This window comes from Alligator sinensis, unplaced genomic scaffold, assembly GCF_000455745.1.
Source record: "Alligator sinensis unplaced genomic scaffold, ASM45574v1 scaffold560_1, whole genome shotgun sequence".
NCBI classification, from domain to species: domain Eukaryota; kingdom Metazoa; phylum Chordata; order Crocodylia; family Alligatoridae; genus Alligator; species Alligator sinensis.
Genome location: NW_005841837.1, coordinates 6,711,520 through 6,726,342, shown reverse-complemented (window position 1 = coordinate 6,726,342; position 14,823 = coordinate 6,711,520). Strand labels below are relative to the sequence as shown.

At 44.5% G+C, this 14,823-nt stretch overlaps 1 protein-coding gene across 3 annotated transcripts in view; it reads right to left on the bottom strand.

The window, feature by feature from the left end:
- Nucleotides 1–7,182, bottom strand: part of ALDOB (aldolase, fructose-bisphosphate B) — a 26,836-nt gene extending 19,654 nt beyond the window's left edge. For all 3 annotated transcript variants that reach the window (XM_025202927.1, XM_025202930.1, XM_014519653.2), the window contains exon 1: nucleotides 7,060–7,182. The gene's annotated coding sequence lies outside the window, so the exon portion shown is untranslated. The remainder of the gene's footprint in view (nucleotides 1–7,059) is intronic.
- Nucleotides 7,183–14,823: the final 7,641 nt, after the last annotated feature.

Here is a 14,823-nt window from a genome sequence, read left to right as displayed (position 1 = left end):
AAACCTGTATTTGGTTAAGTTCCAATTGGTATTGGCTCTATAGGGGATAGGAGGAGAGCTGCTCCCCCATAAGTGGTTACCCTTCCCATAGTGCACTAACACCTGCTAAATCCCTTCAATTGGAGAGGGGGTACCTCACCTGAGTACCACTCGAGTTACATTCACCACCCGGGTTACCCCTACCCTCCCATCCCTGCTAGTCCCCCTCACTCCTGACCTGCCACCCCAGCCCTGCCCAACCAAAAACCCAGTGCAACAAAAAGTAATTTTAATTAGCCTGAGTCTTGAACTGACCCATAATAATTTGATCTTTGCCACGAAGTACATGTGAACACAGGGAACATTTTTTTTGGAATCCAAAAAAAGTGTTTTTCATTCATCTGAACCTTGAACTAAATCACCAGTAAAAATTTGCAAGATTAGCCCCTGGGGTCTTGTTGAAGTATTACAATCGAGATTCCATGGATTACTGAGTGAAACCAAGTGGTACGTGGTGGTGTAATAGTTGCAAAGCAGGGAAAATCATGTTTTCGGGAGTAAATCAGATCCACGTTGAAATTTTAAAATGATAAAAAATACTCTTATGGAAGAAATACGGGAGCTAAAAATAAAACATGTTGGAGGTGTTTTAAATTACCACGGTAAAAAAAAATCTAAAATGATAAAATCGGCTGACAATGTATGTGGATACACAGATGCTATTTAGCTAGCTTAATGGCAATTTTTGTCATGTGGACACAGGAAAAGTGTAACGTGGTAACAGGAGAGGTGTAATGTGGACAAGCACCCTTAATGAGATATTTCATCTGTTATGGTTTTCTTAAATGAATATCATTATACCTTCCTGGGTAGTTGCTCCTTCCCTGTGAGAATGAAACAGAGGGTCTGTGATGCTCTAAGTAAAGTGACTCTCCACCAATGACTTCCTGGATAACTTTTTGCACAGAGACCATTTTGACTCCATGCTCCATGTTCTGGTCATTTATTCCCGTTCTTTATCAATAAGAGATACTGGCATGAAAGCAGGTTTGTGCTTATATAGCACTCCATTTTCTGCATTAGCAGGGGGTATAGGGCACTGGGACATCCCTTTGATAAACTGTAAGACACAGGACAAAATGCCAGAGAAGAACTCCAGCAATCTGATAGCTGTTCTATGGCACAACATTATGTACATTGACAAGTGTATTAGCATGGGCCAAGATGTATGAGTTGTTAAAGCTGGCACAATTTACACCAGATTTGTACCCCTCTATAGATTAAACCATGATCTGGAGCAGACACATGATCAGGTACTAGATTCTAGTAAGTCACACCAGTTCAGGGCTGTATGCGTTGTGTCCATGGGAGGTTGTGTTGTTGTAAATGTATTGCATATCCAGTGTATTTAGCTTGCAGTAAGGCACTGCTTTGTCAGAGTAAGGGTGGCAGACTTGGCCCCCAAGTGGCAGTCACTCAGCTAACAGGGCATACCAAGTCAGCTAAGTGCCCAGGGCAGTTGTGATACATGGAGGCAGCAGTGACTTCTGGCTCCCCCATGCCATTGGCACAATTGTGCAATGGCAGCTGCTATTTCCCCCTCCACCCCGTAAACTGGCACCAGGGACTGCTGCCCTGCTCATTCTGCTTTAGTTACACTGCTGCTTGGCTGTGGTTGCCTCATGAAGAATAGTCTCCAAATAGTTTATTAACAGAAATGTTAGAGACCTGTTGAAGAGGCAGCCAGTTAGGCCACTTACTGGGACTCTGGAGACCTGAGTTATGGCCCTGATCTTAGGCCAGTCACTTCATTTGCTGGGCCTCTTCTTCCCATCACACCATTTGTCTGTATTGTTTGTTTAGACTATGCCCTCTTCAGGGCAAGGAAGGTCTTTCACTAGGCACTTGTGCAGTACGTAACAGAAAGGGCAATGATCTCAGCTGGGGTCTCTGCATGCTATCCTAATGCAAATAATAACTATAAAACTATTGCAAGAAGCTATGTTAATAATTTTCATGTTATCTCTGCTCTGGTGAGCAGTGAAAGGGCCAGTGGTTTCAAGCAAGGCAGCAAATCCTCAACTGGTATAAACTGTCCTAGTTCAAGTGACTTCAGTGGAGTGATGCTGATCTGCACTGGCCAACAGCTTGGCTCATGGTCATTGTTTTTCTGTTTGTCATAATTGTTCACAAAGTGTAATTAAACTTCAAACGTTGGGAACACAAGGGAAGGAAAAATACAAAGCAATACCCCAATATTAATAGCAGAACTGTAGATGAACACAATGGTTTTCAGGCTCTACTTTAAGCAAACTGGGTTGTTTGTATAGCTGAGGCACTGGCAGACAAGCAGTGGGACCCAGAGAAACATGGATACGAAAAGTCAATATTGCAGTGTTGCAATTTCAGCTTTTCTCTGGTGAGCACAGTGAAGCATGACAGGGAAATATCTTCACAGACATCAGTACAAACATTACATTCTGTTAATATTTCAACAGTGTGTGGACCAAAGTGCAAAAGCATGGGGAATAGAAGAAGGCACAGGGGGAAAGATTTCAACATTGCTGTCAGACTGCATTTCAGACAGTTTTCTCTTTGCTTCTTCCCCTTGCCAAGTACTAAAGCACTTGGCTACTTCTAACCTTCCAAGCAGTCTGTATCAGGCTTCAGATATTATTTTATTTCCCAGGTATACTAAAACAGCTAATCACACTCAAACATCTAGGTTCTAGACAGCAGAAGGGAAGGAATCCCATAAGAGTAGGAGTTTTCATGACAGTCTTTTCCCTTGCTGTTTTTATATCAAAAAGTAGGGTTCAATGTTCAAAAACTGGTCCCTTGCCAAGGACATGCAGCTTTATCTGCTCCTTTCCTTGGGAGCGTGGTTCTTCAGTGCTGGCTCCTGCATATATATTTATACAAGTCACCATTCACAGACATAGGTTTTTATAGAATCATAGAAAATGAGGGCTGGAAGGGACCTCAGGAGGTCATCTAGTCCAATCCCCTGCTCAAAGCAGGACCAGCCCAGGCAAAGCCTTGTTGAGCTGGGCCTTAAAAACTTCCAGTGATGGAGATTTCATCATCTCTCTAGGTAATCTGTTCCAGTGCTTCACTATCCTCCTAGTGAGAGTTTTTCCTAATATCTAACCTAAACCTCCCTTGCTGCAACTTGAGACTTCTGTCATCTGCCACCACTGAGAGCAGTCTAGCTCCATCCTCTTTGGAACCTTCCTTCAGGGAGTTAAAAGTCTGGTATCAAATCCTCCCCCAGTCTTCTTTTCTGCAGACTAAATAACCCCAGTTCCTCAGAAGCCATGTGTCCCAGCCTCCCTAACCATTTTTTGTTGCCCTCTGCTGAACTCTCTCCAATTTGTCCACATCCTTTCTGTAGTGGGGGAGCCCAAAACTGGACACAGTACTCCAGATGTGGCTTCACCAGTGCAGAATAGAGGGGAATAATTTCTTCTCTCGATCTGCTGGCAAATCCTACTAATGCAACCAAGTATCTTGTTAGCCTTCTTGGCAACAAGGGCACACTGCTGGCTCATATTCAGCTTATTGTCCACTGTAACTCCCAGGTCCTTTTCTGCAGAGCTGCTTCTTAGCCAGTTGGTCCCCAACCTGTCGGGTTTGTGTGCATATGTTTTTCTGTTATGCATACATAAGACAGTGCTTAAAACTGGAGGCAGGTGACATGAATAAGCCCAAGTCACATTATAGAAATAGATTTGGGGTTTAAGTCCCTTTTAAAATATGGGTTGGAACAAACTGATCAAGAGGGCCTGTTTCTGATCTCAGAGCACTGGAGTAACTCCAGTAACTTGACCACCTTTACCCCTAATTTACACTTGTATATGATCAGGCTCAAACCCATATAGTACTTAAGTAATTTTGTGACATATTCTGTTTACATGCCACAGAGTACACATACCTTTTTTATATACAGGCCTCATTTAATCATTGAGCTCCATTAAAAAACACACTTTAGCTGGTTTCCTTATTGCAATGCTAAAAAAATCCATACAAATAGGAGCAAAAAAACTTCCTTTCTACTGGGGGCACTGGGATAAATCAATTTAATATTTTATACACTGAAAAGAATAAAAGAAGTCCACTTTTTGTGTGTAATATGTGAATACTGTCTGCCATTTAGGCCAACACCAGAGATTCCCCACCTCCCTGCCAGCTAAAAGGCAGTGGGCTAGATCCTATTCCACTTGTTAGGTGCCTAAGTGTAATCCTATTCCACCAGGCTTGAGTCCCTGAATTTAGTAAAATGCTGTTATCTTAGTCTTATGATTAAGTCACAACAAAGCTGTGAGGAAGAGGACTGGCCATCTTTTGATGAACAGTTCTTCAGTGACTCTTACAGGGTGGAATAGGATTACATGTAGGCACCTAAGTCTCTTATGTCTAATAGGTGGAATGGGATCTGTCTGTCCATCTGCTAAGGCTGAGCTAAAGAATCAGAGTTTTCCTGGAGTCCTGTCACCTACATACAACCTCAATGAATCATGCACAGTGTCTTGCACTTTATACACCCATCAGTCACCTGCACTTGGGAGATGAAAACTGATCTAAAAAATACTTTTTATGCTATTCGCTTGACTTAAGGAAAAGTGTCCCTTCCAAATAAGACTGGAGAACATCCTCTTCCTGCAGGGTAAATAAGAAAGCGAAAATGGGTCAAAGGAAAAAAGTAAAAAACACCCATAGGATAAGTATTTGTATAAAACACGAGGCCAAGTGCTGTACAACTGAAAATGTGTGAAAGAAAAGAGACTGAGGTAGAGAAAAAGTAACTCACAGCCTGCTTCCCACACACACCAAGGAGAGTGGTGAAGAAAAGAGAGGCAGCTGTTGGGGAAACAAGGAGATACTGTCTGTGTACATGGAAAAAAAATCATCATTCATGACTATGCTATAGGAGGAGGTACTGCGCTTAAAGCTACATGAGGCCCCTTTTCGTTCCCCTGTGCTGCAATCAGACCTTTCTGGTACTGTGGGTGAGAAAGCCAGAGCATTCATTTTAATGTCTCAAATGAGGTTGGTACATAGACGGGAGCTGGACAGTTCACAGTCCATATAGTGAAAATTGAATGTATTTGAAAATAAAATAACTGCCAGAGATAATAAAGCCTTTGTAGTGCAAAGCAGCTTTTTCAGGCAGGCCAAGGCTTTAGGCTTGGGCAAGGTAAACCTGTCTCTGCTTCATATGCACGAGACTAAAACTGCCAAAGCTACATTAGTGGGTGGCTCCCCCCCCCGCATGCCTCTAGGGTCCCTTTTGACAGCAAGTAGGGAAGGGAAGGGGGAAAGTTTCCATTTCAGGAATATCTGAGGAGTGAGGGCTGGAATCTAGCAAAATGCCTCCAGTTAGAAAAACATGAGGGGGACAGGGGATAAGGGAGACAGGGACTATGTGTTCAGACTGCTGCTGGCTAAGGAAAAGAAGCAGGTGCCTTTGATTAGCACAGCAAATATTGTTGGGTCTCCTACATACATGCAAGCCATGAGCCTGTGTGCACCATGGCATTTCTAAGGGCAACTTCTGAGGTTGAATTTTCATAATGTGCTGCTAAATACCTGTGTGGCCTCTAGGGGAGAGAGAACAAGGACCTTTTCCTTTGTCCTTTGCCAAAGGACCTGGAACCAGGTCTAGCTGGGCTAACCTCCCTAAAGTGGGGTAGAGGGTGTGAGGCCTGGACCCCCATTGCTGTCCTATGCTAGGCAGCACTGTTACAGGCGCCAGGGGAATGAACACTACACCCTCCTCCATACCATGCTTGTCAGTGCTGTGGTAGCAATGTTCCTACCTACAAGAAAATTGGGTTGTTCTGGGGACTGGAAAGGAACTGGGTCACAGTGGGGGAACTGGTCCCCCAACCTAAGAGTCAGGGGGTGTGCCTACACGTGTCCCTGACTGCACAGTTGTTACTGCACAGTCATTTAGTGCTTTTCTTAGCAAGTATTAAATGACTGAGCAGCAAGTGCTGTCACTGTGCAGTCCCGGCAGCACATGAGTCATTTCTGACCCTACCATACAGTAGCATCAGTGTCACAATTTGTGCCTGCTGACACTATGCCATAGCTTGTCACTATGGCAATGTAGCATCTCATGTAGACGTACCCAGGTTGGTGCAAAACAGTTGTCTGCAGGTGCTGAGAAAGGTGCCTGCCTCTCGGAGGTGGCAGGAGGTGAGGGGGGACAATGACCTTTTCTAGTGGGTGGGAGTAGTGCTAGTGTAAGAGCTTCACTCTACTTGGGCCTTGGCACTTCTCACTGGAGGGGATGGAGAATCCTGACAGGTCGGTTGGAGAGCTCATGTCTTTGGGATGACAACAGGGATGCTCTGGGTGTGCTTTGGCAGTCAAGAGTGCATCTATGGGCATGCTGAAAGGTATCAATGGCTGCCAATGAGCATAGTTTGTGTTCTGTAGCTTTAAGCAATTTCCCAAAGATGACAGTTCTCTCATCCTTAGTTTTCAAAGCGTTCTGGGGATTGGGAAAGGGGCTGGGTCCCAGTGGAGGAACTGTTCCCCCAACCTGAGAACCAGCCAAACCAGCTCTATTTTATAATAGCTCAGACAAAATTAAGCAACAAATGCAAGATTCAAAACCACTGATCTAACTAAAAAACAAAACAGCAGAAAGCGACGTGGCCACAGACTATTGAACCAGTCTCACAGACTAAGGATGAAGGCTGTGTGTTTACATTCACTTCCTCCAGCTGCTCTGAGTTACTAAATGGAGCCAGAAACTTAAGTGTTGTTAGCATATCCCCAGAGGAGATTGTTTGCATTTATTGAAGCAGATGAAAGAGTAAGATCACTCAAAAAAAAATGGCTCAGAAAAAATGCAAGTGCTTATAGCTAGTTTCAGAGGGTGACAACATAGTCTTAAAAACTGATCCTGCAAAAACAAACTCAATGCTTTTATGCTGTAAAGATGTCTCTCGCCCTCTGAAACTCTTTGCACACGTGCGTGCGCGCACACACACACACATACACACACACACGCTTCTCTCTACTCTTCCCAGATCAGGAATTTATAGCCGCTGGATTATAGTTACTCACTGTTTGAAGACAGTGTAGTTCTTTGCTACAAACTCCTGAGGCGGTTGCAGCCAAAGAGGTCTAATCTCTCAGATCCCAACCTTTTTATAAAGTTCTTATCAATGTTTTACCTCTTTATTTCCCTCCCTCCTTTCCAGCCTGCTTGGGGAGGTGTCAGTGTTCAGCCCCACTGATTGGCTACTCAACAGTAACTTGCACAGCCAATCAGTTTTATCTGCCCTTCCCCCCACTCACCCCTTCTAAGGGCACATATACATTTGCAATGACCGATAGATAGATAGATAGATAGATAGATAGATAGATAGATAGATGATTGCAAATGTATATGTTTAATTCCAGATGACAAAACTAATCTCAAAAGGTTCTTCTTACAGATCAGTTCAATATCTTTCTTTGTCCTTCCAAGACATATTAAGAATGATTATAAGACCTATGGTAGAACCTGTTCAAAGTGAATATGGGCATAAGCTTGAGATTTAGGGCTGGATCCTCAATAGGTGTCTATTATTGTAATTCCATGACCTGCCAACAGGCAGATCAGAAGGAGGGTCTGAAATGTAGAGGATTTCATAGATTTCATAGACATTAAGGCTGGAAGGGACCTCAGGAGATCATCGAGTCCAGCCCCCTGCCCCAGGGGCAGGAAGTCAGCTGGGGTCAAAGGATCACAGCAAGATAAGCATGGAGAATGAAAAGAAAAAAATGAAAGAAGAAACCATGGGCTACATCCCCAGCTCATTTGTATCATTTATATTGCTGTACATCTACTGCCTTCCATGGAGATATGCCTATTGACTGCTGCTCTAGTTTTGTGATCTTCAGTCCCTTAGGGAGCAGGAGCCAGTTTTCCTGTATATTTTGTACCTGGCCACACATAGTGAATATGCTTTATATACAGTCCTAATGTTACAAATCTTGGCTAACAGTGCTTTAGTACAGTGAGCCTGAACCAGGGTGCCATAGTACCCTGGGGTGCCTTGAAATCCCTCCAAGAGTACCAGAGGGTGCCACAGACTGTTAGCACGGTTGCGTGTGTCCATATGATTCAAATGATAAACCCTGAGATTTCAAATAGAAAATTCATGGTGTTAAAAATGTTCTCATGTTTTGTGGTCTTTGTGAGTTCTTAGTAACATACAAATTGATTTAGTATTTTTTGGAGTCAAACTAGGAACAGCTGGCATTTTCGGAGGGGTGCTTTGAGCCAAACAAGAGTTGCCTTGAGTTTAAAAGGTTGGGAACCACTGCTTTACAACAGATATCCCAAACTCCTTCACAAGGCTGTAGCAAGATGCAGGTGAGTGGGGTGACTGTCCCAGGTGCCTAAGCAAAGGTGAATAAAGAGGTAAAACATTGAACAGGCACTGCCCAGCCAGGGTGGGGCATGGGAAAGAGCCGGAAGCAACTTGTTTGGGGGGGGGGGGGGTATAGAGGGCAGGTGGCTTCTGCTGCTGCGTGCACTCCTGGGCAAGCATGGCGGGGCATGTGTCCCCCAGATCTGTGCATGGGGTGACAGTGGGCTGCTGTTGAGGGCTTTGCCACAAGTGCCAAATTCGTTGCTACGGTACTGCTCCTTCAAGGCATCGCAGTGCAAGAGGAAGTAATGCTTATGTGGAGCAATTCAGGTTCACCAGCACAGGATTTATTCACTTAAATGGTACTTGAATCCTCCAATAAGACATTTATGGCATATAACATTTGCTCAAAAAGATTTTTGTATAAAAACCAGACTTTTCCACAAGTAGCTTCCACTGCACATGGACATAAACTGCAATGATTTAAGTTTCTCCAAGTAAAATAAATGAGCCTGTTTCGTTCTCTTATGCTCTTCATATGCCAGGTGTCCAAGGGCTGGGGGGTTGGACATGTATAGTATAGGGACCTCGTTACGCTGACATTGTGCTCTCAGTAATAGCACATGCAGTAGCCTTGGACATTAGACCTTTTTTAACCGAAAGATGCAATGTTTACTAGCCCACTGATGTTATCTCTCCACTCTTTTCAACACATGTAGGGAGACCTTTAACCTTTAGGTGAACAGCAGCTGCTACAAATGGAACTGGTGTTGGGACTGGAGTTTCTCATCTCACTGAAGAAGGACATCTGTAGTGAGGCAGCATCTTTCCACTGAGCCCACCACCCCTAATTCTGCATAGCAGAGTCCACATATGGGGTGGGAGTTGGACAATTATAATTGCAGGAAGTACTGGACATAGAGTCAGACCCTCAGCTGGTGGGAGCTAATGTAGCTCCATGAATATCTATGGTTATAGTGATTCAGCCTGGCTGATCATCTGTTCCACATTTTCCAACTTTCAGCACCCCAGAATCCATTTTCTGATAAGTCTCTTTGCAGAATAGCATCGTGGTTTGTATGTATATATAAAACTCCCTTATAATATCCATTTTATCTGATATGTCTCTTATCTGAGGAGTCCATCATGTGCTTCCAGGAAGATGAAATCCATGTTCGAATTAGGTCTTTTCCATCTCTAATGACAGTGATTCTGATTCTGTATTTATAACATGTCTTATACAAAGAACCTGGTGGGCTTATGGGGACAGAGATCATCATGTCACTGTGCTTCTTCCACATTTTTCCTGCTGTGTTCAAGTGCCACAGAAAAAGCCCAAGTTAGAGTCCTGCCTCTCCAGTCCTTTGAAAAGCTGCCAGACCCCAGAGACTGTTTTGGGTGTATCTTTACAGTTCTCTGCTGTGATATGATCAGGTCCCTTAAGCGGAGCTGACAGGTGGGGCACCAACTTTGGAGAGGATACATAAAAAGCTTGAAGGGTAGTACAACAAGCATTTTTAAAGACTTAAGTGATGATTTTCTCTGGGAATTTGAATTCTGGGGAATTTGATGTCAAACACCTCTTGAACACTTCTGGGTTAAAAGCCAGCACTACAGAAATTATAGGTTCTGACAGGGTTTTTGAACAGCCAGGATAAAATAACCCCAATACTATCCTGAAAGTGAATGGACATGGAGACTGAATTCTCTTTTCAGTATGGAAGAGTAGCTTTCTAGGCAAGCTTTAGGCTGGTGAGCAAGCATCCCATCTAATATTACTTCAGGGGCATGTCTACTGGTTCTGCATGGTCTGGTTCTGATCTACTGGTTCTGCATGACTCTTGAGATTGCTATAAAAACCAGGCCCCTCCTACCTGCTCCAAATCTGTAAACAAGGTGGTAATGGTGCTCTGAGGACCCCTGTTCTCTCTGCTGATGCTCTTGAGACCTCCATCTCTGGCATGCCAGACAGCACTATGGAGACAGTGTAGACCAGGGGAGGGCAAAGTCTGGCCCACGGGCTAGATCAGACCTACAGCAGACTCCATTTTCCAGAAGCCCCTGCTCACATTGCTGCAGCAGGTTTCCATGGAGACCCCAGGAGCAGCAGCACAGCGAGCTCAGGGTTTCCATAGAGACTGGCCCCAGGAGTGCCACCAGGGTACATAGCTGGCCGAGGAGCCACTGGGCAGGGGCATGCAAGCAGTGTATCGTGGCTCTGCCCCAGCAGTGCATGCAGGCAGCAGATTGCAGCTCTGCCCCGGGTCTGGACCATGATGTTTCCACTGCAAAATTTAAGCCCCGGAGCAGCTCCCTGCCCAACTGCAAACCCTGCTAGCACTGCTTGGCCTGGTCTCCATGGAAACCCTGGCCTCACGCTGTCATGGCCCTACAACTCACGGAGTCTCCATGGAAACTGGCCGCAGTGACATGGGCAGGGGCTGCTGGGAAATTGAGTCTGGCCACCAGCCAGATCTGCCATTTTGCCCACCCCTAGTGTAGACATAGTGTAAGTCTCAACTATATTAAAATTCCGGAGCCATGATGCAAACAGTCCTATTTAAGATGGTACAACAACCATCAGAAAATACTGTGTTGTTAATGGCATAAGAACAGTTTTATGCTCTACAACAGTGGTTTTCAAACTGGGGTACCTGTATCCCCAGGGGCAGGGTTTGAATAATGGGGGAGGGGGCTGAGCCCCCCCCATAAGAGATAAGATTCCCCCCTGTAAGATTGAAAATCATCACCTCCAATTTTATTACGGCATCATGATGGGCAGCCCAATTTTTTTTGCAGACCCCCAAGAGTCAAAGTGTAATTTGAACCCTGATCAGCGGTACATGGTGGTTTGTCATTGGGTATATGCCTAAATTCTCATAATAGTGGTGGAGCGTCTAATAAATCAACACACAGTAAGTAAATGGCATTTTGCCACACATGGATGTTGGTGCTGACATTCTTCCTAACGAATTAACATGGAGACTTGCGCCAGGTGTATGGGGTATGAGCAGCAGTATTTTGTAGATAAAAAGGTCAAAAAAGTTTGAAAACCATTGGTCTAGAACTTCACACTGATGCTACCCTTTTCCAGATTTCCTTAATGGAGTGCATTGTCTAGAATAGGCTTATATCAAATCTGTGACAAAAATAGGAATTAAAAACATAGTGAATTGGGGACAGAAATCAAAAACCTAGTGAGAACTAGGACACTGAACGTACCAAAAGAAGGAGAGTCCAGAATCATCACAGCAGAGGAGACAGTGAAGGACGTTTGTGTCTTTATAAAGTATATGAACAATGTTTCCTTAAGATCTCAAAAGGGCAAAAGGTTTCTCAAGTAAAAAAATGCAGATTAAAAAAAGTGTCATGAAAATGCCCTGTTCCAGGGTTCTACATGATACACACAGAGCACTTTGAATTAACTTGTAGGCCTTACCTGCATGCAAAGCTATATTGCTTTTACAGGGATAATCCCAACCCCTAGCACTGATGCAATTATGCCACTATAAATGAGTTTCTAGTAGGGGTGTGCAAAACAGGCTGTATTTGATTCAGATTCGGATTTGGCCCACATCGGGGACAGTGATTCAATTCGTTGATCGAATCTGGGGATTTGATGCTGATTTGGAGAATCAGTGATTTGGCCGTAGACGCAGCTTGAAACATTTCTTCTACATACCTCAAGGTACCAGGCGTGGCTCATGAATGCTGCAATGCTGGGACAGGTGGAGCGTCCCACAGGAGCATGGGGGGCCCCCCCCAGGTGCTTGGTGGCAAACCCAGAAGTGGACCAGAAGTACTTCCGGTCCACTTCCAGGTCTGCTGGGGAGCACGCAGGGGGCGTCCCATGTCCCCCTGGCTCGGCAATTGGCTGCAGAGGGACCCTATGGGCCCCCCCATCCGCCCCAGCATCGCAGCATTCATGAGCCCCTACTACCTAGAGGTATGTAGAAAAAACATGTAAAGCTGTGTCTATGTCCGAATCTCCGAATCTTTCTGAATCTTTCTGAATTGTTTTGGAGGGTTCCGATTTGATTCAGAGAGATTACAGGGTCTCCTGATTCGATCTGGATTTGGAGATTCAGTCACTGAATCAGGCCGAATCTCCGCCGAATTGAATCAGGGACCAAAGCTTCGCTCAGCCCTAGTTTCTAGTAGTATAGGTTATTCCCTTAAAAGAAATAAAATATGGAAGTATGAGATACTTTTATGCTAGTATCACTGTATTTACTTCTTGGGGGTTGTATCCTTCTAACTGTATGGTAAGATACCACTAACTAAACTAAACTACTAAAAAATCTGTTTGTAGCCATGGAATTTGTATGCCTTATTAACTTCAGTGAATAAACACAGAGCAGTGGTGCCCAACCCTTTTGCCCCATGGTCCTGACAGGCAGTGACAGGTCCATCCTTGGGTCAAATCCGGCTGGTGAATCCAGCTGATTGGCCCAATCAGGCATATGGGGCAGGCAGGACCCAGGCCTGATCCTGCTGCATAAGGGAGGGGCTAGCCTGGCCCCAATCCAGCTGTGCAAGGGGTGGGGTGCAGTCTGTCCTTGATCTGGCCACACAGCAATGGCCCAGCCAGCCCTAATCCAGCTCTGGGGGAGAAGGAAGTGGGAGGAGGGTATGGGACAGGGCCAGCCTGGCCCTCATTTGGAATGGGTGTGCTTGGTCATTTCTTGATTTATGGGGAGTCCTGCGGGCTGGATGTCATGGCTCCATGGGCTGGATTTGGCCTGTGGGCTGGAGGGGGGGTGAGCATCCCTGGTACAGTGTTGCCAACTCCTAGGCTCTTTACTGTAACTCTGGTCATTTTATGGTTTCTTAACTTTTTTATGATACCATGATGGAAGGTTAATTAATCACTGGAGCAGTCTACCTAAGGGAGGCTGTGAAATCTTCATCACTGGCAGTTTGTAAGAAGAGGTTAGACATGAAGAGATTAGGGCACGGGGAGCTGAGGAAGGTTAAGGATATAGTGGAGGATAGGGAAGGCAGGTGGATATTGAGGGGATTCCATTGGAGAGGGAGCAGCTAGGTGGCAGCTCCATGCCCTAGGGCAGTGCAAAGGGAGGGTCATCTCCTCTTAGCAGCCAAGAAGAAACTGCAGTCTCGCAAATAGATGGCAAATCACCAGGTTTTGGTGCCTGCAGGAAGAAATCTTGAGATGATGCCAATAATTTCTGGGTTTGGGGTATCAGTAGGTCCCCAGGTCTAGCTGCAACCCCCACCCCAGCCCTGGAACTTCCCTTTTGCCTAGGATGCTAGCAGAAGAAATAAGTGTTCTGGCAGCAGACAGCAGTTGGGGTGAAGGTGGGGGATGTTGCAGACACAAGACAAGTGATGGGGTGAGCCAGGGGAACAATATTAGAATACAATTAATAGTACAATTAATTATCACACTTTGCTTCAAAAGAAGCTGCATTTATTGTAACTATTGATAATTTTATATATTTGTGTAGCTGACAGAATTCATGCAGTTAAATGAGTTTAAAGTTGTTTAAATGTATTGACTGTGTCTAAAATTGATTATGTTTTAAAATAAGGTTTAAGAGTTCTCAGCATAACTGCTGCACTGTAGATTATTGAAGGCTGCGCATGGGTCAGTGTTTTTCTAGTTGTTAACAAGGTGGCTGATGCTGTGAGCAGTATTGCATATAAAGCTCATTGCAGCTCACATAAACCATTATTGAAAAATAATAGGAAGTTCGCTTTATATTTCTTGAATGCTTGTTATCCACTTTCCAGTCACACTTTATAGGCCTGGTAGAAGAGGAGAATATGGAGGGAAGGTACAAAAAGCAGACAGGGAGAGAGGCAAGAAGAGAAGATAATAATATGAAATGTGCAGCAGCTTCCTTTTCTTCAGAGCAAACAGATGGCAAGTGATCTCTGTTCAAGCAGCCGTATGTATTCATGTGTATGTTTAATGTTGACATTTCCATCCCAAACGATCATGTGCACGTTCATTATCACACATAGAAGGGGGGGGACACTGAAAAAATATGATTATTTTCTTCCCCTTAAATCTCATGACTTTGGGAGTTACTGTCATGATTATTCAAGCTCTAAGGGATCATGAGTTTTGATCTATGGAGGTTGGCTATAGCAAACACAACATATTGCAAGTACCAGTTTCTGACAGCAGAGGTTAATTTAATTATTACACCAACCATATATGCGGCTAAAGTGTACACAGTCTTATTGGTAAAAGACAATGAAAACAAAGTGCAAATTCTTTCTTAAGCAAATTCAGCCAGACATTAGGCCTGTGCGAAGCAACAAGTATTTGCCTCGGATTTGGATTTGACTGATTCAGAGGACTGTGATTCGATTTGGCTGAATCAGATCCAAAAGATTCAGCGCTGCTTCGGAGATTTGACCATAGACTAAACAGGCAGCTGACACAGCTGCCTCCAGCTTGTAAGTCTGTTGGGGTTGTGGGGGAGTGGGGGCTTTGCCC